Source organism: Magnolia sinica, chromosome 17, assembly GCF_029962835.1.
Source record: "Magnolia sinica isolate HGM2019 chromosome 17, MsV1, whole genome shotgun sequence".
Lineage (NCBI taxonomy): Eukaryota > Viridiplantae > Streptophyta > Magnoliopsida > Magnoliales > Magnoliaceae > Magnolia > Magnolia sinica.
In genome coordinates, this window is record NC_080589.1 from 71,261,802 (window position 1) to 71,269,011 (window position 7,210).

Genomic DNA, 7,210 nt, shown 5'->3' on the forward strand with positions numbered 1-7,210 from the left:
TTTGAAATACTCAGCATGATGGTTGTTGGTACACAGTGGCAGCCATTATTTTTCCTCTTAGCCTAGATCCTGATAGGGGGACTAGTTGACAGCAACTAGTCTTTGAACTGCAATGAACATATTTTGACTTTTACATGGCTATGGCATCCTAGAATTCCTTCTCTCTAGTTTCTTAATTCTATTTTCAGAAGATGTTTTCAGCTTTCACATGGATATGACATATTTCTACTCACGTCTGTAACGTGTAGTGGAGCATGTTGTGGTGTGCCAGGGGGCCAAGTAGGGTTGTTCAAGGCTCGGGTTCAAGTCTGGCACTATAGTAGCCTACTCAAGCTAACCTGGTTTGGATCTTGCTGGGTCTGAGTACTTCAAGGCTTGGATTAGATAGATATTACCTTGGGTTTTGTGGCACCTTTCTTCATCTATTATGTGGAGTAGTTTCAGCTTTTACAATTCTTTCCTTTTTACATGCATGGTTTCTAAGTTCCAGCTGATTTTCTTAATTTTGTTCTCCATATGTTCATGAGGTTTTGGCCCCTTCTCAAAGTCTACATGTGATTCAAATGATTTGTTTTTCTTGTCTATGTTCACTAGGAAATTGTCTTAGTAACAAGACACCACATTTTTGCCATTTGTGCGCAATATTATGATATTCTCAGTTTAGTCTCATTTTGTCCTGAGAATATATTCAATAACCACACAAACTTCATGTTGTCTAATCTTGACACAGCACATAGCAGATATGGATTAGAGGCGTTTTTATTGAACTTTACAAACTTAAAAAAAAAAGAAAAAAAAAAAAGAGCTTTGCAAGACTCAAGATATGTCGGAGTATGAAATAATATACAGAAACAGTGACATGCACACATATCAATGTGTTTGGCACATGCAATGGGGTTAATACAGAGCAGCATGAGTATTGGTTTTATCATGTCTCCATGTAATGCACCTCCTAATTGCTCTCTAATGACATGCATAAATTCACCACCACCACCATCACACCACCACCTCCATCTTAGCCTTTTTCCCAGTTCGAGTTCCAATTTTGAATGGTCGATTGGCAAAAGTTTTATGGTCATTTACTGTTTGGATATCTACCTTCCTCTTCTACCTAGCTAGGGCCTGGGCTCTACATCTGGCTGGCCATGGTAGAGTCTCACATGGATAATACTCTCACATGTCAACATAGTACCATGCACCCAGTACTAACCCCTAGCCCAACTAATACACGCATGTTCCAAAGGGCAAACAAACTAACTGAGATAATGGAGGGGAGTTGCCAGACATACCATTGAGCACACATGGAGTTTTGCTCCATCGGTATGTAGCATGGGCGAAAATAATATGAACTAAGAATGCTGATGTTCCTTTCATGTTCCTGTAATTTTCTATTGAAGTGCTTTTCTTAATGTACCTATTCTTAATTGGACCTCGAAGTGTGAGGAGGGCGAGATGTAGGCACCACATAGAAATCAGGAGATTTTGAATGAACATTTTACAACCAGAAAAAGAGCTGAGGCTTCTTTGCAAATTCTGCCTATGAAGAAAGGGGCTAAGAGATCTCTCAAAAGCCCAGCAGGGCAGTTTCCAGGGATGAATGGTTATCCAGGTTGAGGCATCTACAGAGAAGGGTTGTGAAAAACAATGTTGCCCATGATGGATAAATTTTTGGTGTGGAATGCCCATGGCGTGGGTAATCTACCCACCATTAGGACTTTGAAGCGTCTCATTCAAGAACATAATCCTTGAATTGTTGCGATCATTGAGCTGATGGTTAGGGATTCTAGGAGAGTGTTGGGGGCCTTGAACAAACCTTAGGATCTAACCCTCCAGAAAAAACCAGAGTTATGGAATAATAAAGCAATGAAATAAATCAAAGCATCAACCACACATCACACAAGAGATTTTTACGTGGAAAACCCTCAAAGAGGTAAAAACCACGGGACCTCGTCCAGATCAATAATCCACTATGAAGTAGAACGTTACAACCATCTTCACTCACACAAGAGTGGATAAACAATGAGAGAATAAAAAAAACGGAGAGATCTCACCGATTATGAGGACGTAGAAGCGCTGAGATATAAATTGCACAGTAGATAACCTCCATGAGCATAACCTCCCTTCTACAAGCTTCCTCTCTCTCTTTCTCTCTTTCTCTCACACCTTTGATAGTCTTCTTGTATTTTTCATCACACTAGAAAAACCCTAAGAACCCCTATTTATAGTTTTAGGAAACTCCTTTCCACATCCCAGTTGCGAAAGGACTTGCGAAACGAAATCCGCGTAAAATCGCGGAACAAATCTGCGTAACTACGACTGGTCGTGCCGAGTTCACGACCGGTCGAGTACACCCACGACCGGTTGTGAAACCCCCACAACCGGTCGAGCACCTCAGAGAAAAATATCCCAAACTCGCTGGACTTTGAGTCATGTTAGGGATCGACTTCTTGGACTGGTCGTGTGAGGCCCACGACCGGTCGAGCACGAGACTAAAAATTCCATCAAATCTCTCCCTTTTTGTCCTAGGAGGGATTCACCTTCTTCAAGCCAGCCAGGTTTCTACAAACCTCAAACTTGCCCTTGAGCAAAGCCTTGGTCATCATATCCGACCCATTATCGTCCATGTGGACCTTCTCAAGCTATAACATCTTCTGTTCCAAAGTATCCCTGATCCAGTGGTACCAAATCTCTATGTGCTTCGACTTGGAATGCTGACTTGGATTCTTGCTTAAGTATATAGCACTCTGACTATCGCAATAGACCATGTGCTCCTCCTGCTTCAGGCAAAGTTCCTATAGGAACCTATTCATTCAAAGCATCTCTTTACATGCCTTTGTGATTGCAATGTACTCGGCCTCTGTCATCGACAATGCTACGGTCAAATATTGCATATCAGACCCAGTTATTGCATGGATTTACAAGCATGATACCATTTAGTAGCCTGACTTAATTGTGTTTTGTGATGCAGAGTGTATTTACAAGCATGAACTGAAAAGGGGTGCTTAAACCATGGATTTAACGCTCTGATGACACCCAAGGCAAGGGACGGACTCCAGGGGACCAAGATCGATGGAATTACACACCAGGGATCCGAGGAAATCAAGCCATTCACGTTAAAGAGGCCCGAAATTGGTGAAAAATGTAAGATCACATAGTTCTCGCCATCTGATTGGCTCAAAACTTTATACATGGCCTGAGGGCCATAAATTAACCGTACATATCAAATTTCAGCCCTCGGATCACTATGGAAGTACCCCAACTGACAGATCAGCCCATAAACCGTTGATTCTGGGCCCACCTGATATCTGGAACTGTCTCAACTTTGGTCTCGACGGTTTAAATAAGATGAGAAAGTAAATGGATGGATCAGATTTTCGAATCACATCACAGTGGGGCTCGTACGTAAGGTGTGTACACCTCACGTGTACACGTACCCGAGCCGCACCGAGCTCCACAGAGCATACGTACGGATAATCCAATTCGTCCATTGTGTAGAGGGCCACGAATTCATCGAACCCATGCTGAACTTTTGGACCCATGCAAGCACACGTGTACGATACAGAGGTCATAAGTGGATTGCCCTGCAACGTTCAAATTGAGTTTGGGTGATTTCTTCTCTGATTTCTCGTCAATGGACGTTCAAAACCACCCATTCTTCGACTGAAATTTCGTCCTAAATCTCATGGACGGGGTGGATTTCTCTGAAAATACCTCTGTGGGGCCCACCGATCACGCGGGCCGGACGTGCGAAAGGCTACGCACGTCCGCGAGATCTGATTTTCCAGGCGGTGGTGGCCCACCATCTTTGATCATATGGCGGATCTGGACCGTCCATCGTGTAGGCTAGCCAAAATACTTTCAAGAGACATTGATTTTACGAAATAATGCAAGGAACGCGAGAGTTATGAAGCCCGAACTTGGCTAAAGGCTTTCGCTGCGCGTGCGATAGCTTCCCAAATCCGATTTCCACCACTCCAAAAGCTATAAAAAGAGTTCCAAACGTGGAGAAGATGTTGTGCTTGAATAGGGGACGTCAGATAGATAGAGAGAGGCGGAGAGAGAAGTGTTTGAAATTTTTATGTATTTTTTCTTTATTTTTTTTCTTTTTCCTATGATTATGTTAGGCCAAATCTCTTAGCTAGGGCTAAGAGATGAAGCTTGTGGCGTGATGGGAGCTTCTACAGGTTTGATTTGAACTGAACTGATTGACTCTGTTTTGATTTAAGAAATTCTTTTAGTCATTAATGGTTTGTTGTGATTTAAAATTACAGTAGATCTGTGATGACTTGAATAATTCCTTTCCTTTTATTTTGATGTTCGAAAACTCTGTTGTTCGCCATCGTCTCGTAGACATGGTTGGATGATGGAATCCTTCCTAATACTCATACATCTTTTAGTTGGTTATGGATTGGTTTAAGTTCTGTTGTTTACCTTGCCTCTTAGGCATGGATTTATGATGGAATCATACCTAATTCTTATACCTTTCATCTCTTGAAAACTATATCAAGTAAGTTCAGTATAATATCCATGAAGCAGACATAAGATCTCCCTGATCTCAACAAGTGGATCCTCTGAATCCCTAGTTCCCTTTCTCTGAATTCTTTAAGTTTAGATTAATATTTCACCATTATTCCTCAAATCACAATTGGTATAGATTTCATCTTGGCCTAGTTCTAGATCTGGTTATTTCAAAATACACACGAGATTAGATCCTGTGGATTCGACCTCGGCCTTACTCGAGTTTATTACTACATCACAACCTTGCACTTGGGGTGTGAACACAATGTTCCTACATTCCTTTATTTCTGCCAATAAAGCGCTTCCCCTATAAACGTGAACATGAACCTCGATGTAGACTTCCTGGAGTTTATGTTACCTGCCACATCTGTATCTGTGTAGCCCTCTAACACAGGTTTACCGTCACCATAGTATAGGCTCAACCTAGATGAGCATCTTAGATACTGTAGTATCTATTTCACCGCTGCCCAATGCTCTTTGCTAGGATTGGTAAGATACCGGCTGACAACACCAACCGCATATGCTATGTCTGGGCATGTACATACCATAGGATATATCAAACTACCTACAGCTGACGTTTAGGGTATCTTCTGTATCTCTTCCACCTCTGCCTTCGTCTTGGGATACTGCCTGTCGCTCAATCTGAAGTGACCATCTAGTGGAGTACTGACCGGCTTCGCTGCATTCATATTGAACCGCTCTAGGACTTTCTCAATATACCGCTCTTGTGACAGCCAAAGCTTCCTGCTGCTTCTGTCACGGGTTATCTCCATTCCTAGGATCTGTCTAGCCGGGCCCAAGTCTTTCATCGCAAAAGACTTGCCCAACTCCTGTTTCAGCCTGTCGATCTTCTTGATGTCTTTTCCCATGATGAGCATGTCATCAACGTATAACAGTAGAACTAAGAAATTACCATCTGAGAACTTGCTCGTGAACACACAGTGGTCCGACTCCGTTCTGTCATACCCATGCTTCAACATAAACGAGTCAAACTTCTTGTACCATTGCCGTGGAGCTTGTTTCAGCCCATACAAGCTCTTCCTCAGCCTACACACCATATGCTCTTTGCCCTTGACTTCGAACCCCTCTGGTTGGTGCATGTAGATCTCTTCTTCCAGGTCACCATGGAGGAAGGCAGTTTTAACATCTAACTGCTCTATCTCCATATCCATGCTAGCCGCCAACCCAAGCAACACCCGTATGGATGTCATCTTCACCACTAGTGAGAATATCTCTTCAAAGTCTATACCTTTCTTTTGACCGAACCCTTTCACCACAAGTCTGGCCTTGAACCTCGTTTGTGAATTCTTCTACTCAATCTTCTTTTTGAATACCCACTTGTTGCTAAGAGTTTTTTTGCCCTTAGGCAGTTTCACCATATCATAGGTGTGGTTCTTATGCAAGGATTACATTTCTTCTTGCATAGCTTTCAACCACTCCTCCTTATGCTCGTCGGCTAGGGCCTTAGAATAACTTTTTAGCTCTCCCCCATCAGTGAGCATAATATACTCATGCGGCGAGTACCTCTTGGATGGTTGTCTGTCCCTAGATGACCTTCTCATCCGTGGCTCAACAGGTGGATCAAGTGGGGCCTCCTCCCCCGGTCCATCTTTTATAGAAACTCCCTCGGCCTCTGCACCTTGCTGTACTCCCCCGTTATCAGGCACCACGAGAGGAATAACCGGATCCATATCTTCTAGCTCACCTGAACTAGGCTGGTTGACTTACCAATGTCTTTTATACACTGATCTTCAAAGAAAACCACATCTTTGCTCCTGATGAGCTTCTTCTCGGTCGGATCCCACAATCTATAACCGAACTTTCATCACCATACCCTAAGAATACATATTGCCTGATCTTCATATCGAGCTTGGACCTCTCGTCCTTTAGTACGTGAACAGATGCCTTATATTCAAACACCCTGAGATGATTGTACGATAAATCCTGTCCAGTCCACACCTTCTCGGTACTTCTCCATTCAATGGGGCTGATGGAGACCTGTTTATCAAATACACTGCCATGTGCATTGCTTCTCCCCAGAACATCTTGGGCAACTTCGCATGGGATAACATGCATCTGATTCTCTCTACAATGGTGCGATTCATTCGCTTAGCCACACCATTATGCTGGGGGGTCTTGGGAACCGTCTGTTCATGCCATATACCCAGGGACTTACAATATACTCATGAAAGTCACCAATGTATTCACCACTATTGTCAGTGCAGATGCACTTCAATGATCTACCTGTCTCTCTCTCTCTCGACCATAACATGAAACAATTTAAACACACCAAAGACCTCGTCCTTGGATTTCAAAGCATAAACCCAAACCCTCCTAGATGCATCATCTATAAAAGTAACAAAATACAATGCCCCACCCAAGGTTTTTGTCCTCATAGGACCATAAACATTAGAATAAACCAAATCTAATGCATGCACTTTATTAACATGAGAAGTAGTTTTAATAAATGAAACTCTATGCTGTTTCCTTGATAAACAATCAAGACAGGTTTTGAGAGGAGTACCTGTCACGTCTGGAAGGAGCCGCTTTCTCGCTAGTAGTTGAAGCCCTTTTTCCTTTTTGCCGACGACACACTTCTTTCCCTCAATGGAGGGCTCCCGTCAGTACGAGCAACTAAGAAATTCCTAGACCTTTATCAGTGGGGGGTTTTTTTTTATAACAATCGTATAAC